The 23477-nt window shown below is 42.2% G+C and overlaps 2 non-coding genes across 2 annotated transcripts; both read right to left on the bottom strand.

Moving 5' to 3' along the window:
* Positions 1-20789: 20789 nt before the first annotated feature.
* Positions 20790-20862, bottom strand: TRNAA-UGC (transfer RNA alanine (anticodon UGC)). The gene has a single exon. It is a non-coding gene; the product is annotated as a tRNA-Ala (tRNA).
* A 1994-nt stretch (positions 20863-22856) lies between these two features.
* Positions 22857-22929, bottom strand: TRNAV-CAC (transfer RNA valine (anticodon CAC)). The gene has a single exon. It is a non-coding gene; the product is annotated as a tRNA-Val (tRNA).
* Positions 22930-23477: the final 548 nt, after the last annotated feature.

Below are 23477 nucleotides of genomic sequence, written 5' to 3'. Positions count from 1 at the left end.
ATGCACTTTACTAGCTTCATTATTATACATCTGTTGAGAGACACTTCAAGTTCTTTACAGGAAGGAGCAGGGTAAGTAAAATAAACAGACTCCCTGGAATCTTTTATATTCCACCAAAAATACCATATTGTCTAGCTCCTCCTATGTGAGCTCATCAGAAGTAACCACTGCTCAAAGCTCTTATGACAGACTCTGCTTGACTGCCGTGCCAGCTGACACCTTCATGATCTCCCCAAGGAGACATCTGGCCTTAAAACACAAACACCAAAAAAAAAAAAAAAAAAAAAAAACCACAAACACCACGCTTCATCCTGATGTAGGGCCTGTGGTTAGAAAGTGATTGCTATCATTTTCTATTCATGTTTTCTCATTAGAAAAAACAAGTACATTCTATTCTAATTCTTCATCACAGATATTTCAAACCATCTAATGCACGCCCTTTATAACACTGAACTAGCTGCCTTTGTAAAGACTATAGATTTTTATCCTGTGCAAATTATTTTACAACACAGAGTACAGAGGGAAAAATACCAGGAGATTCAATCACTCTCTCTGGTTTTATTTAAAGGAAAAATTCTCTTCCCTCCACCAAATGATGGTTTTTTTCTTTTCTATCCACGCCATTGTATCACGTTTTGAAAATCATATAAAATACAAACAATCCCAAACCAAGCAAAATACATCATTTGGTGGCACTTATTAACTCTTTCAGTAAATATTCATGAAGAACCTACTATGTGCCAGGCACTAGACAAGGCATAGTCCCTGTTTGCCCTTTTCCTAAGAGTATCATTTTGGGCAACACAAAGGGTTTTGTTCAGAGTTGATGTTCTGCTTGCACACTGCAGTATGGTTGTGCCAGTTCTTTTTCACATTTTCTTGTACCTCAAGTGTCTTCTGTGTCCCCCTGCCAACTGGCCTCTTCTTCAGCACCCAGATCTCCCAGATCCTCCTCTTCTTCAGCACCCAGATCTCCTCTCACACTGGCACACACAGTGCCTAGGGCACTACTCCAGTAGTTATGGACTAGTACCTGTTTTGTATCACTTGATAAATACTTTTAACACAGCCCCAGTTTTGCTTCTCCTTATTTCCGCTTGACCCACAGATGCAGCACTGCAGCCTCATTCACCCCCCTCACCCGTTGCTTCCCATCTTCTCATGCCACCTCTTCCCCTCTCCTGGACACAGCACATCTTCAGGAGATCAAAGACTTTTCCTCTTCACCTCTCAAGGGGATCAGAGTCTCTGTTTCTCCATTTGACTATAAGTGAGTAAGACAATCTGGGGCTTTCAACCTTTCCCCCAAGGGATGTTCAAAGTGTCTTCTTTGTCAGTGGTATCAAGCAGGTTTTCTCTTATTATTTTGACAAATTTGAAATCGTCACAGGGACTCTGCTTAAAACAAAAATGTGCCAGGAAAAAAAAAAGTAACTGTGGGTGACTAGACAATCCACACCAGGGTTTGAAAATGATTAAAAACAGTAACCAGATCTTTGCTTGGGCAGAATCCCAAACTAAGGCACTGGAGGGCAAGAGCGACAGATGCAGAATCTGAGGAACAGTTCCCTCGATGATTATGCAAAACACCACTGGCCTTTCACGCTTTGATGGAGAGGCACTCATTTCTCCAACTTCCATCACACTAAATTCAAGCGTAGTTTACAGACAGCAGCTGGATTGAAAGGTAATTGGGAGCTGAAAATAGAGAATTTGCCTCATTATAATAATCCTTTACCAGAAATGTTTGCTTTGTAAAAAAGCACTGTTCTCTGGGCACCTGTTGAAAGGAATAGCCATTAAAGATTTTCAGGGGGTTACCATTTACAGTGTTTTTAAGCTATGAATGCTAAAAAGCCTATAAAAAATAAATAGCTTTGCATTTATTTTTAAAAATTCTATTCTGATCAGGGGCCCAGGATGACTGAATCCCATTTCAGGTAAATAAAATGTGAGAGCAATAAATTCAAACCATGAGCCTAGTCTGATCACCTGACTTCCCTCTAATGCCACTTTTTTTTCTCCTTCTCTTTTCCTTTCCACTCCTAACACTCCTTCCTCAATATCAGGCACTCCACCATGCCTTGTACAACCTTTTATAAGAGGCAGGGTATATACTGAGGAAGGGAAGAGAAAAAAATCCTTCAACATTTCTTCTCTTCTGCCACCCCTGTAATCTGACCAGCCCCTGGAGATACCCTGAGGGTGATGGTGATGGTGGGGGTAATGATGACAGTGACTACCACTATGTATCTACTCTGTTCCAGACATGTTAAAAATATAGTCTCTCTAATTCTCATAAGAGCTCAATAAGGAATAAATACTTTTAAAATCATTTTTTGATTGCAAGTAATAGTAAACATGGCTAACGGGAACTTACATAAATAGGGGCCTATTTTCCTTGCATAACAAGAAATATGGCTATAAACAGTTCCACAGATGCTTAGGGGGCTCAGTAATGGTAGGACTTGTGGTTGACATCTCTGACTTTCCTGGTCTTCTGCCTCACAGTCACAAAATGGCTGCAGCAGTTCCAAGCATCACATCCTAGCACAGTTGCATTCAAAGCAGGAAGCAGAGAGTAGCATGGGCAGAGGTCCTCCTCCTCTACCTCCCTTTTACCCAGGGAAAAAAATCTTCTCCCAGAAGACTTTCCCTTACATTTCATAGACCAGAAGCTCACATGTCTGGCCCTAAAGCCAGGGGCAAGCCCCATCCTTCCTGAGTTTAAGTGACCTCTGCCTGGTTTTGTTAACAAGGAAGGAAAGAGTAATGGCTTTGGGGCAAGCAACAAACAATCTGACACAGTGCTACCATCTCTAAACTACAACTGAGGAGACTGGATCTCAGTGAGGCGATATAACCTGCCAAAGGTCACAGCCAGTAGTAAGGGGCAGAACAAGGATTCAAAACTGGGGATCAGGCTGTTTTCTAATCCCCTGAGCAACCTCTGACTGCAACAGTCCCTCCTGCTGGGACCTAATTCCCTCTGTCTAGAGTGCTCCCCTCCTTTTTTTCTTTCATTCTACATATTTTTCCTTACGATAACCATACTGAGTCTCTGAATTCAAATTTCACCCAGGACTGTTGAGGTCAGCCCCTTGCCACACATCTGTAAGAACTTAGTTCAAATCCGACAGGTCCAGAGCCCCTGAGGTACAGTGCCTGCTCTGCAGAAAACAGCCACTCCCTAATTATCCTGTATCAGGGGCTGGCGACGTGCTCTCCCCAGGATCACCAGGAGAGCATCCATCCTGATAATGGAGCCACTGAGACGTGGGGCAAGCAGAGCCTGACAAAGATGTCACCCTCAAAAACACAAAGGGGCGAAAACAAGCCCTTCGTAAACCTGAAAATGTCAGGCCTGTGCCTCCATGTCAGTCCCAGGTGGGGTGGATTTAGCCTTCACCGCAGCTGGCCCTGGAGGCAGCAGAGGAGGGGGGGCAGATTCCCAGGGCGGGCACTTCCCGCCTGCGTAGATTTCCTAACCCTCTGTGCGCCACTGTCCTTAACTGTACAATGGAGATGACAACGGACTCTATCTCCCAGCACTTTTTGACAATTATAAGACATAATATATGTGAAGGGATTAACAAACTGCTCACTCGATGAACGCCAGTGCTTTAGCAGGAGTGGCGGCAGCGGCATCAGTAGGAGAAAGAAACAGAACAAAAGTGCTTGTCCTGTTACCACCAGGGTTTTTGTTTTTGGTTTTTAACATCTTTATTGGAGTATAATTGCTTTACAATGGTGTGTTAGTTTCTGCTTTATAACACAGTGAATCAGTTATACATATACATATGTTCCCATATCTCTTCCCTCTTGTGTCTCCCTCTCTCCCACCCTCCCTATCCCACCCCCCCACGTGGTCACAAAGCACCAAGTTGATCTCCCTGTGCTACACGGCTGCTTCCCACTAGCTATCTATTTTACGTTTTGTAGTGTATATATGTCCATGCCTCTCTCTCGCTTTGTCACAGCTTACCCTTCCCCCTCCCCATGTCCTCAAGTCCATTCTCTAGTAGGACTGTGTCTTTATTCCTGTCTCACCCCTAGGTTCTTCATGACATTTTTTTTTCTTAAATTCCACATATATGTGTTAGCATACGGTATTTGACTTTCTCTTTCTGACTTACTTCACTCTGTATGACAGACTCTAGGTCTATCCACCTCATTACAAATAGCTCAATTTCGTTTCTTTTTATGGCTGAGTAATATTCCATTGTATATATGTGCCACATCTTCTTTATCCATTCATCCAATGATGGACACTTAGGTTGTTTCCATCTCCGGGCTATTGTAAATAGGGTTGCAATAAACATTTTGGTACATGACTCTTTTTGAATTATGGTTTTCTCAGGGTATATGCCCAGTAGTGGGATTACTGGGTCATATGGTAGTTCTATTTTTAGTTTTTTTAAGGAACCTCCATACTGTTCTCCATAGTGGCTGTACCAATTTACATTCCCACCAGCAGTGCAAGAGGGTTCCCTTTTCTCCACACCCTCTCCAGCATTTATTGTACCACCAGGGTTTTAAAGATGCAAAGGTGCCACCAAACTGCCTCGCTGCCCACTCAGCCCAGAGCTTACCGTCTCCCTAAATTCACTCAACTATCAACAATCACCCAAAACCACACACACAGAAAGTATGAAATTTGATAGCACACATCTCGTTTTACTTTTATTTTATGCTGTGTATATGTTTTTCTTGTATATTTGTTTTGTGTGTGGGGGGGGATATATCCCAAGAAATCAAGAGAATGTACATAACAGGTACCCACATTGAAAGTAAAAAAAAATAAGAAACACCCCTGTACCCATCCCACAGTTTAAGAAATAGAATAAAAATCAGGATCTTTGAAGCCCTTTTTGTCCTTCTAGTATTCCCAGCCCTTCCTTGCCTCCCCCCACCCCACCTGCTCCCACCCAGCACAGGTAAACGCCAATCTGAAGTTTGAATGAATCATTCCTTTGCTTTTCTTTATAGTTTCACCATCTATCTATCTATCTATCTATCCCTAAGCAATAAATCACTTAATTTTGCTTTATTAAACTTCATGTAAATGAAGTTATACAGTAGGTATTCTTCTGCAACTTGCTTTTTCATTCAATATTTATTTTTCGAGTTTTATCCATGTTTATACACATAACTATACTTCCTTCATTTGCATTGCTATTAATAATAATCCGTTGTAGGAATATAACACAATTAACTTACACATTCTCCTGTTTATGGATATTTGCCCTGGTTCTAGTCTAAAGCTCCTAACCTCAAGCTAGGCTTACACGGTTCCCAAATATTCAGGATAACCATATAATTTGTTGTCCAAACTGAGACACACTTGGGAGTGAAAGGAAATGCTATTAATAATTATAGTAGGACAAGACGCATAAACTATTTTGTGTGTCACCCTATAAATACTGAATATTATCAAAGGATTTCTTTTTTTTTTTTTTTTTTTTTTTTTGCAGTACACGGGCCTCTCACTGTTGTGGCCTCTCCTGTTGCAGAGCACAGGCTCCGGACGCACAGGCTCAGCGGCCATGGCTCACGGGCCCAGCCGCTCCACGGCACGTGGGATCTTCCCAGACCGGGGCACGAACCCGCGTCCCCTGCATCGGCAGGCGGACTCTCAACCACTGCGCCACCAGGGAAGCCCTATCGAAGGATTTCTTAATCAGCCCCCCCAAGGTGAAGACCGAGGCATTTAAGTCCAATCCTGATGGTTCACATTTCAAAAGCTGTTAGCATCTGCATCTGGAAGTATAACCCTGATGGACAGCCCTAACAGCTAATTATTTCTTCTAACCTGGGAAGAAGAAAAGCAAATTCTTTAAGAGGTAAGATGGAGAAAAGGCACAGCTTCCCAGCCTCTGCTGTCTCAGACATTCACAGTTTAATTATCATTGCTTAAAGAAAATTCCAGCTACCATGATAACAACAACAAAGATAACATTTGAGAGGCCTTAAAATCCAAATCCTTTTTCTGAGCCAGTGTGAGGCTAAAGGCCCAGCATCTACTGCCTCATTTAATCTTTACTACATCCGTGGGTGGCAGGTATGAAGCTCAGAGAGGTGGAGTAACTTGTCTAAGGTCACAATGCATGTAAGCGGCAGAGCCTCAAAGACTGTTTCTAAGTGGTTGACCATATAATTTACTGCACAAATCAGGATATTTCTGGGAGTGAGAAGGGGATGCTATTAACAACTGTACCAGGAAAGCAGGTGTAAATGGCACCATGACACGGTATCGCTCTAGTTCTAACTTTCCCATCTAGTCTCATAATCTTCCAAGTTCAGATACAATTAACTTGGGGGACTGACCAGATTTTGGACCCTAATCTCTGGTGTTCACACTCCTTTTGGGTAGAGATGCACCTCCCTGGAAGGATACACAGAATTCCCTCCCCTGTTCCTCTTCAGTACACCTGGAAGACCTGAAAGACAACCCAGAAGCATCCTTCCAACCAGCACAGCAGGTTGGCGAGGGTCATCATTTGCTTCCCTGAGATTCATAATTAAATTAGAGCAACATTCCTCCTCCCAAAACATTCTGCCTGGAGCTGCCAGCAACAGAGTTAACGTCCCATTCAGTGGAGCAGTCATCACTCAGAGAGGCTGCAACCACATTCCCTGACTGGAGGATCTGAAGCCCTTTCCTTCAGCAGGTCCACTGAGACCCCCAGCATTTGCTCCTTTCTGCGTATATATGTGTATGTGTGCTTTCTCACTCCATATTTATCTCTGGCTCTCACACACATATACATTGCTTTTTTTTTCTTTTCAATTTAATAAAATGTACAGTTGGTACGACCTGTTTCTGCATCTTCACCAGCAGCCGGGGCATCTCCACCCTTGGTTTTTCTGGTGTAAGTTACTTGAGCTCTGTACTGTGAAACCATTTTAATAAGTCCTTTACTAAGGAGCTCCTAAAGGGCTGCCCTGGCCAGGGAAGAGTGTTTTTTTTTAATGTTTTAGGCATGGAAAAATAGAGAACTACGAAACAGTATCCCCTGGGCCTGAAGAACACGTGTGCCTTTTGCTACACAAAAATGTTCACATCCACATTATTCGGAAACAACACAAATGTCCAACAAGACTAAGATGATAAATTGTGGTATAGTCATACAATAGGAATGCTTTCCAGCAATAAAAATGAATAAATTACTGCTACACACAATAAATTAATCTCACAATCAAAATGTTGAGGGAAAGAAGCAAAAAAAAAAAAAAAAGGGGAGGAGTTTTACATACTATGATTTCATTTATATAAGGTTCAAAAATGGGTAAGAATAACCTACAATGTTAGAAATGAGGAGGAGGTGAAGGATATTGATTAGGTTGATAATATTCCATTTCTTCATCTGGATTTTGGTCACAGAGGTGGTAACTATGCTAATTCATCAAGTAATACCATTGAAGATGTATGCACTTTTCTGTATGTATGTTACACTTAGAAAAAGCTTTACTTTTAAAAAACCTAAAACTAAAGCCTCTTTTAGTCAAGTACTCTGTTACTTGTACCAAAATTATCTTCACTCTTAAACTATCTGTGTGACTTTGGGCAAGTCATTTAACTTCTGTGTATCTATTTCTTTACCTGTAATAGCACCTGATGTGTAGAGTCTACATGAGAAGTACTTGATACAAACATATGAGATATGCTTAACAAGTGCTTGGCACACAAGTAGGTACTCAAAAATGTTAGCTGTTTGAATTAGTGGTATCCTATCTATACCTGCCTTCCTCATATTTGGGACTTGTATCTCCATTTATCATCTCCTCTGGACTGAGTGAGGACATACTGAAATAGACAAGTCCACCTACCCCTGTTGAGGGGCTATAGAGAGGAGTGGGTAAATCCCTTCCAGAGGACAATCTGGCCATATGTACCAAGAGCCCAGAAAAATATTTGCTCCCAGTAATTCCACTCTAGTATCCTAAGGAGACGAGACATGCAAACAAGATTCTTATGTGCTGCAATGCATTTTATTTATAAAAGTGGAAAACTTGAAACAATATATTACCTCAGGAAATAAGTAAATAAAATAATGCCAATGAGAGGTTTCAAGACATGAGAAAGTTAAATATAAAAGCAAGAGGCCTATGGGTACCCATTAAAAAAATAATAAATATACAGAGAAGAAAAATTAGAAGAAATTAAACCAAAATTTAAGCTAATTATCTCTAGATGATTGTACTACAGGGATTTATGTTTTTCTTCCTCATACTTTTCTGGGTTTTTTTTTCAATATTCTTCTATGAGTATATGTTACCTTTTATAACTGTAAATATAAATGTGAAACAAATAGTTTGTGTCTCCTTCTCCAAAAGCCTCTATCTCTGTTGTCAAGGTGACAGCCAGTTGCAATCCATCATATTTTAGGAAGGACACCACCACAAAATGGAAGATGTCAGAAGGAAGGTGACTGCCAGGTTGGCAAAGGGCTCCAACAACAAGCCTCATGAGGAATGGCTGAAGGAGTGGGGATGTGTACCTCGAGGAAAACTAGTCAACAGGATAGCTTTCTTGGAGCATCTGTCACGTGGGATTGCCCTTACTCTACTAGGACCCAGAGGTCAGAACCAAGACCAGTGGATCAACTGTACAAGGAGGAGAGAAGGGGAGGATGAAGATTTAGCTCAAGAAGCAAGCACGCTGCATGATCACGCTGTAAACCTCAGGCTTCCTTCCTGCCCTACAGTAAGGGACTCCTCTGGAGGTGTCCAGCGAATTATCTGTTAACCTTTGGGCAACCACACAGCTCCATCCTGAGGCCATCCTCTACTAGCCTCCCAGACCAGTCTACTCTGTGGACAATCACATGAGTTACTATCTCTGAAATTCATCACCTTTTAATCCCTCTCTCTTGCCCTGTAGAAAGTTCTTTCAATTGTACACAAATTGGGCCACTCCTCTCCGTTTTTTCCACTCAACCATCTTATTTTATTTTTTAATTATTATTTTTTTTGTGTGATACATGGGCCTCTCACTGTTGTGGCCTCTCCTGTTGCAGAGCACAAGCTCCGGACACGCAGGCACAGCGGCCATGGCTCACGGGCCCAGCCGCTCCGCGGCATGTGGGATCTTCCCAGACCGGGGCACGAACCCACGTCCCCTCCATCGGCAGGCAGACTCTCAACTACCGCGCCACCAGAGAAGCCCTCCACTCAACCATCTTAGTCCAAGGCATCACCACCTATCTCTTTCCTGTACTACAAAGGCTTCCCAACTGGTTTCTTTGTTCTACTGTTGCCCCCAGTCCCTTTGCTACAAAGAAGCTCAAGTAATGGTTTTCTTAGACTAAAGTCAAAAATCATTAACATGACTTCAAGACTCAAAGTGCAGACTCAAGCCTTCGACAGGGCCCTTCTCCATCACTCCCTGCACTCCAACCAAGCTGGCTATCTTTTAGGTTCGTCATTCACACCCAACTCTTCCCACCTCAGGGCATTTGCACGTTCTGAAACACTCTCCATTCCTCACTGGGTTGACCCTTCTACAACTCAAATCTCAGATGTCATTCCCCAGTTTTAATCCTACAATGGCATCTCAAGGCCATAAGGAAACTTTATGTGGTTTATAGGATTTTTTGTGAGCTTCTCAGAACTGACCAGTCTGCACCCACTGCCTCCAGGCTCTCAACCAAGCAGAATGCCCCTGAGTTCCTCAAATGTACAAGCATTCCCTTTGTCCATCAGTTTTTGTGTAGGTTGCTTCCTCTGCCTGGAAAAATCTTCTTGTGGCTAATTTCTGTCACCTTCAGGACTCACCCTGAATGTTACTTCCTCAGGAAGCCTTCCCTTCCCTCCAGATACTGGGTTAGGTACCTTCCCAATGCGTGCCTACAGCCCCTGTAATTATTCCATCACAGCGTTCACTAACCTCAACTGTATTGATATTTGTAGTTCTTGTTATTTGGTAAACTATATGGAGGCAGTATTGCACTTATATTTCTCAGAACAATTGAATAAATGACTTCATTTTAAAAATATGACTTTTCCCCCAAGAAGGAGCAAATTAAGGTTAAAAAAATAGGAAAATAACAGATCGCAACAGGAACCATTCTAATAAGTGGTATTTTCTTCCTAGTATAAGGAAGCAAATCTAGACTTCACTCAATTCCCTGTCCTAAGCAAGGGTTCGTGTGTTGTCACTTTTATTTTCACTAGCTGGCAAAGTATCCTTTACCAGCACTTGAATGCCATGGGCAATCTTCGGCGTGCACACAAAAAGAACCGACAGGTACTAAACAGACTAAAAAGATGTATAACGTTGAATCTGTAAAATGGCAGGACATCTAAGAAAAGTAAATCAAGAAAACACCGGAGGACAGAAGACTAATCGTCTGCTTTCCCAAAGGCATAAACAGCTCCTGTTCATTTGATAAAACTGCTTCATGTGAAAGATCTTCAGAAGCCCAAAGCCAGAGCCCTGGTCTGGCCTCAGTGTGGATTCAGGGTAGAGGCACAACAAACAGAGGCCCATGCCCTGAGTTCCTGTCGCCGATGGCCTCGTGGAGCCGTCATAACTAACTCTGGACTGCCTACCTCCAAACTCCCTTACATTCAAGAGAAATACACTTCTATCTCATTTCATATCAGACAGCTTCATACAAAAGATTTTCCTTGACCTTTATCCCAAATCAGCCTATATGAAGGCAATGGTCCTGACTCTCTCCTCTGGAGGAAGACATTCCAGTTTGTCCCCCTTTACATGTCAGCCCTACAACTGCCTAGAAACACTGTGGGATTTGGTCTAAGAAAACCTGGATTTCCGTGTGATCTTGCACAAGTTGTTTAAGTGCTCTGAGCCTTATTCTTTAGCCACAAAGTGAAGACTCCTTCCTTCTACCTTCCCTAGAAAGATGGTTTACAGAGAAGAGCATAGATTTTTGAGTCAGATACAGATTCAAAACACTTAATAGCTATGTGATCTTGGGCAGCTACTTAACCTCTCTGAGCCTCAGTTTTCTCATCTTTAAAATATCTTACTTCATAAGGCATTTTAAGGATTGGATGAGATACTGAATGTGAAGCACTTAGCACAGAGGTTGGCATTTATAAGCCCAGTGAGTTACTATAAAACAGTAGGGAGTTTCTATAAAACTGTAGCTATTATCATCTCCTTTTCCATTTTGCAGCGCTGTAGGTTATGGTAACAACTAACAACTAACAATTACTAAGCACTCCTGTGTCAGGCACTGCTCAAATACCTTTCAAGTACTAAGGCATTTATTCTCACAATGATGTAAGTACTATTATTACCTCCATTCTACAGATGAGGAAAATGAGGTACAAGATATCAACTAATGTGCGAAGGTCACACAGCTTGTCCAGCTTGAGACATGAGTCCAGTCCGTCTGACACCAGGACCTCTGCTCTTTACTGCCAAAATACACCATACTGCTTGCTGTCTGGGGGTAGTTGTCATGTCTCCCCAAGCAACTGGAGAGCTTCCTCAGGACATGGTCTGTACTGTATACATCTCATTGACCTCCATGGCAGCTAGCAGGGAACCTTACCCACCATGAGCCCTCCAAGCACCTGTGATATCTGATTGGCCGACAAGACACAACTGATCAATTTCCAAAACACCTATTTTGTCAAATGACCTTGAAGCAGACCACCTGTCTACTGAACGAAGGTGTGACACAGAGGGTCTCTGCCATAGGAATGGAAGCTCCCCACCCCAATACAGCTCTTGGGTTTTCAGAGTCAGATCCCTAAAGGCTTGAAAAACTCTGAGAACAATCTGACCAATGTTCATACACTCCTAGAGTTTGAACTGTCTGAGTTTAAGGCCTCTGTGATTCATTCAAACTAAAATACCTGCCAGACAGAATGAAATGTGCCACAGAGTTTGTTGATCTGTAGAGAGCTACCATTTCCCTCTTAGCACCGATGGACAACAGAACTCTTCATGTTGTCATCACCACGGACACTTTTACTGAGCATGTCACTGTGCAAACTAGGTGCTAGGGATGCATATAATAGGACACAAACCTCATTAACATGGACTCCATTAATTTGGAATATGTGATAATTCTTAGTGTTGAATTTTATTTTTTCATTATCTATAAAGGAATACAATATGCATAAGACATGAATAAACAAAATCTATTCATCCATTCTATAAATATTTATTGTGAATCATTTATGTCCCAGCACTAGGGTAGCAGTCAGAGACATTATTTTGTATAATCCTCATTAAAAGAGAACTCTGCAGTGCAAGAAGTAATGTATCTATTTAAAATAAGTTAGAACACTGGAACATTAAATTATGGTACATCCATACAGTGGAATGCTATGCAACTATAATAAAACCACTGGGGTACATCAGTTGGTGCTAACATATTAACAAGAGAGATCGCTGAATGAAAAAAGCAAGAGGTGGAACCCTCTTTAAAAGTATCCCAGGGCTTCCCTGGTGGCACAGTGGTTGGGAGTCCGCCTGCCAATGCAGGGGACGCGGGTTCGTGCCCCAGTCTGGGAGGATCCCACGAGCCGCGGAGCGGCCGGGCCCGTGGGCCATGGCCGCTGGGCCTGCGCGTCCAGAGCCTGTGCTCCGCAACGGGAGAGGCCGCAGCAGTGAGAGGCCCGCGTACCGAAAAAAAAAAAAAAAAAAGTATCCCATTTATTTGAAAAATAACAAGATGATGAATAAGAAGCTACATACATAAGTAGATATGCAGTGAAATTCTCAGGAAGTAAAGTCAAGAAAATCAGATGAGATGGTCTGGCATGGAAAAGCAACCCATTTTTTACTGCACTTTTGTAACACGGAATTTTTTTTTACCATTTTCATAATATTAAAGCTAATTAAAAGAGCTTAGCATAAATTATTATTTATTGGCGTGTCTGGCACATAATTGGAATTCCGGTATTTATTGCATGAATGTAAATAAATAATGCTATTAATTACCATTTAAACACATTAGTCTTTTCTATTCACTACATCAGGTCTCATCCTAGTAATACAGGCCAGAACACTTCGGAGTGAGTTCAAGTCCATGTATGTGCTTAAGGAAATACAATTGCAACAATTCTGAAAAATATTCTGTAACTCACACTTTTCCTTTATGCTCCCTGCCCTCTTCTATCTCAAGCTCTTCTCCATACACACACGTGCACGCACGCACACACGCACGCACGCACACACGCTGCGGCAGGAAAACAGTTCACTGACAAAAAAGAAAGACGGAAAGGAAGGTTTGGAATTAAGAAAAGCTTTGCTGCTACTGCTAAAGGTTTAGGCTCGTCAATATGTTTTAAGCAGATGCTGATTTGAGGAAGGCAAATCTATAACCTCACGATACCACTTAATTGGCTGTCGATTAATTTTTGGAGTATATTTTGAAGAGTTAGTTGGTGCAGATCCATTTGAAAACATCTGCATTATTCCTAACAGCACACCACAACGATGTTCGACATAGTGAGAGTAACCCTTAAGCATCTTGAAGGCCTATCAACACTAAGCCCCTGGGTAGAAAGCCCTTCGGTAACCCTGGCCCGTCCAGCTGCCTCCGCTCGCTGCTACCTTCCTGCACGAGTGGTGGCGAGCTGGGGAACTGGAAATGGAGAGTTCTACTTTTTCAGTGCTGATGAAAGGGGAACAAATTATGTATTTGCTCTGAGTGCGCAGTACGTTGGTTTAAGTTGTTTTGTTGGAGTTTTTCCCCCAGTAGCAGCAAGTATGGGGGGGAAAAAAAAGACATCTGGTAACTTCTTTAAGAAAATTCAAACACATTTGTGGGTATAACTCTACTCAATCTGTTTCATAAATAAACCCCAGGCAATGCCATCAATTAAATATCTTTTTAGAGATGGTTTTAACAAGAGCAATGCCCTGGAAACTAAAATTCCCATATCCTAATAATCTTAAGAACCACCATGTATGGAAGACGCATTAGGTCCTGGCAGGCACTGTGCAAAGCACTTTATAGGCAAGCAACATTTTAATTCTCACAACTCAATAGGGTGTTATTACTAGCCACATTTTGCAGATGAAGAAACTGAGACTCACTGAGAATTAACTTGCCCAGAGTCACACAGCTAGTGAGTGGAAGAACTGGGATTCTTCAGTTTTTGAAGAACTCCCTGGCGTCCTGAAGCACTACGCTCACCTGGCTTATCAGAGAGAGAAAGGTAAGAATTTGGGGGTCAAGGAAGGAGCCACTCTCTCCATGCACTAGATTTGACCTTCTATGACTTTCAGCACCTTTGGCAGAGCAGGCCAGGTGCGGCAGACAAAACAACAGGCCTGGCGCTTTGAAGCCCAGGTTTGTCCTGGTTCTACCATGAGCAAACCTGCTAGCATCACTTAACCTGTCCAAGTCTTGCTCTCCACAGACATGAGACGAGGCGGCTGGACTAGAACATCCTTCAGTTCTAAAACTGCACATCTTTGAGCACGGGTGTAGAGAAATCATTTTCGGTAAAGTAGAAAAAAGTCAAATCTAAGCTGCAGAGTGTACAATTGAGTCCACTTTGCAGAGAAAAGTCCTGACGGATGGCGTTAACCAGCAGTCAGCTTGCACTCATGACCCCCAGCGGCCATCACTAAAGCCAGAGGCCCATGTCTGGTCATCCTGACTGACTGAGCGATCAGCGGCATTTGACAGAGTCAACACACTCTCCTCTTTGAAACCTTTTCTTCACTTCACTTCCAAGATACTCCTCTCTTCTAGATTTTCCTCTACCTCATTGTGAGGCTCCTTCCAAGTCTGCTTTGCTGCTTCATCCTCGCCTCTCCAACTCATGCAGTGCCTCAGGGTTTAGTCCCAGACCTCTCTGTCTACACTAATTCTCTGGGTGCTCTCATCCGGTTTCATGGATTTAAATGCAATCTGCATGCTGCTGACTCCCAAAAGTGTATCTCTATCCTAGAACTCCAGACTTTCACATTCAGCTGCCTACTTAACATCTCTGCTAGGATGTCTAATGGGCATTTCATGCCCCCCGGATGAGCTCTTATTTCCCACCTAACTCTGCCCTTAGCAAAGACCCACTGCAGTAAATGGGCACTACACCCTTCTCGGTGCTCAGGCCAGGGTCTCTCTGACTCCCACTTTACTGAGGGTTAAAGGCAAAGTCCTTACAATACTTACGAGTCCTTCCAGGTTCTTATCATCACTCATTTCCAATGATCTCTCTGCCTTCGTCTCCAGTTAGTCTTCCCGACTCCCGGCCACTCTAGCCAGCCCAGTTTAGGCACTTACTATTCCCTCTACTTGGAGCACTTCCCTGGGTACCCACAGGCTCACTCCCTCACCTTTCTTACATATTTGCTCAAATATCACTTACCCTGAGCATTCTAAATTGCAACCTGCTCCTCAAAGCACTCTCTTCCCCTCTACCCTGCTTTATTTCTCTCCATAAAACTTCACCACCTGGGCTTCCCTGGTGGCGCAGTGGTTAAGAATCCGCCTGCCAATGCAGGAGACACAGGTTTGAGCCCTAGTCCGGGAAGATCCCACATGCTGCAGAGCAACTAAGTCTGCCCGCCACAACTACTGAAGCCCGCACACCTTAGAGCCCGTGCTCTGCAGCGGGAGAAGCCACCGCAATGAGAAGCCTGCGCACCGTAACGAAGAGCAGCCCCCGCTCGCCGCAACTAGAGAAAGCCCGTGCACAGCAACAAAGACCCAATGCAGCCAAAAATAAATAAATAAATATTTTTAAAAAACAAAACCAAAAAACGTCACCATCTGATGTATTTTATATTTTACTCATGTATTTCTTTACTGCCTATATTCCCCAACCAGAATGTAAGCTCCAGGGAGGGAGGAAGGTTTATTGTGTTATTTATTGACATATCTCCAACACCTAGAACACTGCCTAGAACATAGTGGGCATTCTTTGTGGAAAAAAATGATTTAATCTTTAATGCACCATGCATAGCTTGTGAAGAGTAGCAGAACAGGCCACCCCAAAATAAGCTACTTTAACATCAGGATTATTTTGAGCTGAAAACAAATGAGAAGAAGCAGATTCAAGAAAAATCCTCTGCCTTCCCCTATTTGCCTAAGAGCAAGACATAAACTTGTTAAGGTGTCCCCATCCCCTCCTCCCTACCAGGAAGGACAGAAGTTAATCACTGAGGCACTCTAGACCGGTATCAGCCCAAGATGGCACCGGAGAACTCTATATAACTATCCTTGCTAAAACTAGCCCTTATCTGCCGTCAGTTTCCTTATACGTTTACCTTCCCACAAGTTGCCAACCCTAGAAGCACAAGGTCCTTTTCCTTTGCCTTGTCACTTCTCTAGAAATTTACTGTTCTCCTGTTAAAATGCTATATAATCCCTTCAGTTACTCATCTGAGTGCTCCCATGATGCAGATGTTAATAAACTTTTGTTTGCTTTTCTCTTATTCATCTGCCTTTTGTCGGTCTAATTTACAGGGCCCAGCTGGAAAACATAGGAGGGTAGAGGAAACAAGTTTTTTTCTTCCCCCTACATTTGGGTACACTGGAGCACACACAGTAGCCATTTCTCTGTGAGAGGGAAGAAAATGATGAAATACTGTCTCAGACACTAGTTTCTTTTCCTCTCGTCTAAAAACCTGGGTCATTTTAGTATTTAAGGAGAAGCATATATTGTGGTGTCTCATTTAAACTTCACAGTCCTGAAAAACAAAGAGGAAATATGAAATCTTTAAAATAACTTTTAAAAAGTATCTGAATTGGGATTAGTACATTGTTTCCATTACATGTAAATTAATTTTTAACATATATATGTTTTGTAAGTGGGGGAACTAATCATGCCAGGATTCCTATGGTAATCTTGAAACTGTCTTTACATATCAACAGCCTATGTTATTTTTTTATCTTTGGCAGGTTGTACTGTCTGATTTTTCTTTCTTTCTTTCTTTTTTGGTTTTTCAAATTTGAAATCTTTCACCCACCATGATTCTGTAATGGCAAATGATGTCACCAAGTAAAAAAGTCAAAGCTCAGACACTAGCATGAAAGAGCCTAAGGGTCTAAGTCACAGGTCCACTGCTTTACTATATAGAAGGATTTTGCTAACTTATTTAACTTCCCGGATCCTTGGTTTGCTCATCTGTGAAAGGATAAGTTAGCCACCTAGTAAGATTTCTGTAAGGATCAATGAGATAATCCACATAAAACACTTAGAGCAGTGCTTGGCAAAGAGGAAGCACTCAATATATATTAACTATTATTATTACTATTATTATTAGACTTTATCTGAAGGCTTTGGGTCTCAAAATTTGAAGGGCTTGTATATCCCAAACTCAAGTCCTACCTGCTGCAGTAAAATATTCCCTTCTCCAGTTTGTGCCTAATGACAATGTATCCATTTTCTAGTAAAGACTAACAAATCAGGCCACCTTAAACGTTCTAACAAGATATGTGAATGTCGGTTTTAAAGGCAAAATTCTTGAGGGGTTAAGAACTGGCTGATAGGTAAATGAACCAGCTGTTCAGATCTAAAGTAACACAGAGGGAGATAGCCAACTGGAAGAAAAGAGGAAGGATAAGAAAAAGACACTATCTAGAAAAAAGGGTGAATCTGAAAGGATGACTTCAGCATTCAGGACAGCGTCAGCTTTATTCCCTTCTTAAATAGGGTTACTGGACAGATAAATCAGGAGAAAGCTAATTATTCTACGCTTACCAATGCAGTACTTTATAACAACAAGAAGTAACATTTACATAGATTGCACTTACCGCGTGCCAGACGTTGTTCCAAGGGCTTTATGTGGATTGCCCACTTCATCCTCACAACACCTTCTGTGTGGGCACCATCGTTATTCCCCTTTACAGCTGGGGGAACTGAGGCACGAAGAGTAACGTGCCCAAGGTCCAACAGCTGGCAAGTGTCAGAGCCAGGGTTTGAACCCAGGCAGTGCAGTTCCAGAGCCTGTGCTCACAACCACTATGCACGTTCCCTGATTTCAGAGAGATGGGTGTGTGTTGTTATTCTTTGGGGAATTGCTCCTCTCCCCCAACTCTATGTGACTCTGGACGGGTTGAATCTGCCCCCTACCTTACCCTCAGCCACAAAAGTGGGCACATGTGACCCAAAATAACCAGGCAGAGTCCACCTCTGAGATTTATTCTACTGAAGCTAGGAAGAAACTGTCCTTATCCTCCCTTGGACTGAGAGCTGCAAGGTTATGACTTCAAAGTGGTGAGGGCCCTTGTACCTCACTACACAGAGGCATAAAAAAGTGCTTAGAGCAGAGAGGCCAACCTTGGACAGGGGCCAAAATGAGAGATGAATAGATAGAAAGAGGTATGGAATAGGATGTATGAGTCCCTGGATCTACCTGTACCTGAAGCATGTGCTAATTCCTGCTTTTCTAAGTCCTGGATACATGAGTCAATTAATTTCTCCCTTGTTATTTAAGCTATTAGTCCCTATAACTTGCAGCAGAAGAATCCCAAGAAGTAAATTTAACTAGGCATTTAACATCATCAGGATGAACTGAAGAAATATAAGCTACATCCTAAACAATAAGGTAGATTTACAGCTAAAGGAACATATATGTTCATAGATTAGACACGCATCTTCTGAGCACCCATCCTGTATCAGGTACTGTGCTAGTCACAGGGGAATAATGACAAATAAGACACTGCCTTTGTTCTAAAGGAATTCACAGTCTAAGGAAGCAGGGCACATAAAGAAACAAATACTTACAATACAGTGAGCAAGCTGGTTAATATAGTCCCTACCTCAGGGCCTTTGCACTTGCTGTTTCCTCTGCTGGAAACACTATATTCCCAGACCTATAACTTTCCAAGGCTGGTACATTAGTTTCCTAGGGGTGTTGTAACAAAGTGTCACAAACTGGGTGATTTAAACAACAGAAATGTATTGTCTCATAGTTCTGAAGGCTAGAAGTTCAAGATCAAGATGTCAGCAAGGTTGGTTCTTTCTGAAGTCTGAGAGAGAAGAATCTGTTCATCCTTCCCTCCTAGCTTCTGGTAATTTGCTGGCAATCTCAGGTATGCCTTGGCTTGTAGATCTCTGTCTTCACCTTCAAACGGCCTTCTCCCTGTGTGTTGTCTGTGTTCAAATTTCCGCTTTTTATGAGGATACCAGTCACATTGGAGTAGAGGTCCACTCTACTCCATTATGATCTCACCTCAACTAGTTAGAGCTGCAATGACCTTATTCCCAAATAAAGTCACATTCAGAGGTACTGGGGGGTAGAACTTCAACATATGATTTTTTTAGGGCGCACAATTCAACCCATAAGAGCTGGCTTTTTCTCATTATTGAAGTCTCAGTCCAAGTATCACTTTCACAGAGAGGCCTTCCCTGACCACCCATTTGAAAGTGGTTCTCCCCCAGCCGACCGTCACTCTATCTCAATGCCTTACTTTATTTTCCTTGTACACTTACCACTACCAGAAATGACCCTACTTGTTTATTTGGTTTCCATCTACCTCTCCACACTAGAACGTAGACCCCATGAAATCAGGGACTTTGTCTTGTCCACTTGTCTCCCAAGCCTAGAGCAGTGCCTGGCACGTGGTAGTATTCAATCAGCATCGGTTGAATAAATGAATATCACTTGCCCATTCATAAATATAATGCCACAGAGTGCCACCCCAGCTATGAAGGAAAATAAAGCAAAGTAAGAGGATAGAGGAAGATGTGCCATTTTGAATAGGCTGGTGAGGGAAGGCTTCTGAGATGCTGACACTGAAGCAGAAAAGAACAGTTTCAATGACAGTGAGGGAGACAGTGTGACAGGAGTGAGGTCCAGGCGTGAACAGGATGTGAGGAAGCAGAGGGCAGCAAGAAGACATGCAATAAAGGAAGCTGAGAGTGGGGGGCCTGCACTTACTACCCTTTGTCTGGACCTCCAGCTAACAAAATGCTGTGGTATGTCTGGAAACATAAGCTTTCCCTTATTTTTACCACAGCCCTAATCCCTCCCTCCTCTGTCCTCTGGGCATTTTGGCCTTTGTTCTACTGCAGCACTTTTATTTTTTTTAACATCTTTATTGGAGTATAATTGCTCTAAAATGCTGTGTTAGTTTCTGCTTTATAACAAAATGAATCAGCTATACATATACATATATCCCCATATCTCCTCCCTCTTGCTACTGCAGCACTTTTAGCATTTCTGTGGAATTGTAAGTTTTCCATTCTACCTGCCCTTTGTCCCCTCCACTGAGCTCCTTGAGGGCAGGGACCCCACTGGGTACCCAACAGATACAGAAGAAAGGGAGCATCTGTCTGGTGCTGCTCCTTGTAGATGCCCCTTCTGCTACAAAGACCAAGTTTTCCCATTTAAAACAAGGCTTTCAGGAGTGATGTCATACAAAATGGCACAGCAGGAAGCTCTAGGGGTCTTCCCTCCACCCAAGCAACACTGAGGTGGAAGAAGTGATCAGAATCAACTATGTGGGAAGCCTGGAACCTAACTGGACACTTATAACAACCCAGGGAGTGCCTGACGAAGAGAGAGGCTGCTGATCTTTCATAAGTGAGCACTGTGGGTAAACCGGCTACCAGCCATGCCTCAGGCCCGTCACAGCTGTGGGGAGAGCAGTTCACATTCCTAGAATGGCAGGCTGGTGCCAGGATGGGCAGTGGGGACCTCATCTTCTAAAATTTGGGGTTATGCATTCTGGTTGGCCTGGTGGTGCTTGAGGGACCGACACAGATGCTTGCCTTGGTTGTAGCCCTCTCAGCGGCAGCAGCTTCTACTGGTGGCATCCACTGGAAAATTTTAAGAGACACATACACACACAAAAAATCCCTCATTTTTTTTTTTGGCTACACCACGTGGCATGTGGAACTTCCCTGACTGGGGATCAAACCCATGCCCCCTGCGGTGCAAGCGCAGAGTCTTAACCACTGGACCACCAAGGAAGTCCCAATCCCTCCTTTTTGGAGCTACACATTTAAAGATAACCTTGTCAGGCCACTGACTGACCTCCAAGATAATTCAGCGAGCAGACACAACAAGAAATGCATGTTTGCAAAAAAATAGTGTGGAAAAGTCACAAATGGAGAGCATCAGCCCTCAACAACACCAACGAAAAAATCAGCAATCCCTGAGGAGCGGGAGAATGAGATTTCCAGAGTTTCCACGTTATACTACTATATATTTTTAAAAATCTATTCAATGAACTAAAAGAAACTATGAACAAATCATTAAAAGAAATAAGAAAAATGTGGTATGAACAAAATGAGAATATCAACAAAAAGATAAAAATTATAAAAAGGAAGTCAATTCTGGAGGTTAAAAGTATAATGACTGAGATGAAAAATTCACTAGAGGGATTCAACAGCAGATTTGAACAAGCAGAAAAAAGAATCAGCAAACTTGAAGACTGGAAAAATTGAAATGATCAAATCTGAGCAGCAGGAAGAGGGAAGAAAAGTGAACAGAGCCTACAGGAGCTATGGGACACCATCAGGCAAACCAACATATGCACTGTGGAAATCCCAGAAGAAGAGAAAGGAGCAGAAAGTGTATCTAAAGAAATAACAGCCAAAACGTTTCCTAAGTCTGAATATATACATGCAAGAAGCACAACAAACTCCAAGAAAGATAAAGTCAAAGAGATCCACATGGAAACACATTATAGGCAAAATGTCAAAACCCAAAGAAATAGAGAAAAATTTAAGAGCATAGAGAAGTGACCCTTCATGTACAAGGGAGTGTCAAAAAATTAACAGCTGATTTGTCATCAGAAATCATGGAGGCCAGAAAACAGTGGAATAATATTTAAAGTCCTGAAAGAAAAAACAGTCAACCAAGAATTCTACGTCTGACAAAACTATCCTCCAAGAATGAAAGAGAAATTATGTCTATATAAATGAAAGATAAAAGAGTTCATTACCTGGGCTTCCCTGGTGGCACAGTGGTTGAGAGTCCGCCTGCCGATGCAGGGGGCACGGGTTTGTGCCCCGGTCCGGGAAGATCCCACATGCTGCGGAGCAGCTAGGCCTGTGAGCCACGGCCGTTGAGCCTGCGCTCCGCAACGGGAGAGGCCACAACAGTGAGAGGCCCGCGTACCGCAAAAAAAAAAAAAATAAAAAAAAAAAAAAAAAAAACTCAAAGCCATAAGAAGACATAAAGAACACTGGTAAAGGTAACCACACAGGTAAATATAAAAACCAGCATTACTGTACTTTTGATTTATAACTCCTCTTTTTTCCTATATTACTTATAAGGCAAGTACACAAGATAAATCTATGTTATTGGCCACACAACGTATAAAGGGGTATCTGTGACAATAACAACGTAAAGGGGGAGGAACAGAGATGTAGAGGAGCAAAGTGTATACTACTGAAACTAGGTTGGTATTAGTCAAACTAGATTATTTTAAGTTTTCTTTCTTTTTTTTTAGTATTTTTTAACATCTTTATTGGAGTATAATTGCTTTACAATGGCGTGTTAGTTTCTGCTTTAAAACAAAGTGAATCAACTATACATATACATATATCCCCATATCTCCTCCCTCTTGCATCTCCCTCCCACTCTCCCTATCCCACCTCTCTAGGTGGTCACAAAGCATTGAGCTGATCTCCCTGTGCTATGCAGCTGCTTGTAAATTTTCTTTCAATTTCAAATGCTAATTTTAAAATAAAGTTTATAAGAAATATGGTGTCACTGTGGAAAAATTATTAAATCAAATAAGAAAAAAGGTTGAAATCACCTCAAATCACACCAGCTTTATCCTGATTGAGTTGAAAAAAAATCTTTTAAAATATTTATTTATTTATTTGGTTGTGCCAGGTCTTAGTTGCGGCACGCAGGATCTTCATTGCAGCGTGTGGGATCTTCACTGCAGCATGTGGGATCTTTAGTCCCGGCATGTGAACTCTTAGTTGTGGCATGTGGGAATCTATTGTAGTTCCCTGACCAGGGATTGAACCTGGGCCCCCTGCGTTGTGAGCGCAGAGTCTTACCCACTGGACCACCAGGGAAGTCCCTGAAAAAATTTTTAATATTTTCTAGATATTTAGATATTTTCTAGAAGAGCCAGACTATAGAGGGGTGCATTTCAGACAGAGGGAATAATATGAGAGGAGAAGAGTGGCAGAAAAGATTTTTTTTCTTTTTCCTCAAAGAAATAGGCTCTCCTTTGCTTAACAAGATTTTTCAAAGTACTCTGAATATCAAAGACGCTAGAGTACAAGAATAAAGAAACAGATTTGGGCTAACCTACCCAGGTTTTAATTTCGATCTATCATTTACTGCCTGTGTAATTTTGGGCAATCTTTCAATACCTCAGTTTCTTTATCTGTAAAATGGGAATAATAATAGTACCTACTTCATGAGGCTGTTGTGAGGAATAAATGTGAATACATGTAAAGCACTTAGAACCAACCCTGGAACACAGGTAAAGTCTAATAAATATTAGCTCTTCTAATAAGCATACAATCATCTAAAAAAGCCCTGAGAGGCATAACTGAGGTTCTAGCAAGGTCTACAGCTATAGCAAAAAATAAAATTTAATATTCTTTACCTTATT

Source organism: Neophocaena asiaeorientalis, unplaced genomic scaffold (genome assembly GCF_003031525.2).
Source record: "Neophocaena asiaeorientalis asiaeorientalis breed wild unplaced genomic scaffold, Neophocaena_asiaeorientalis_V1.1 scaffold92, whole genome shotgun sequence".
NCBI classification, from domain to species: domain Eukaryota; kingdom Metazoa; phylum Chordata; class Mammalia; order Artiodactyla; family Phocoenidae; genus Neophocaena; species Neophocaena asiaeorientalis.
The sequence above is the reverse complement of the archived record's forward strand: the minus strand, read 5'-3'. Positions and strand labels throughout refer to the sequence as shown.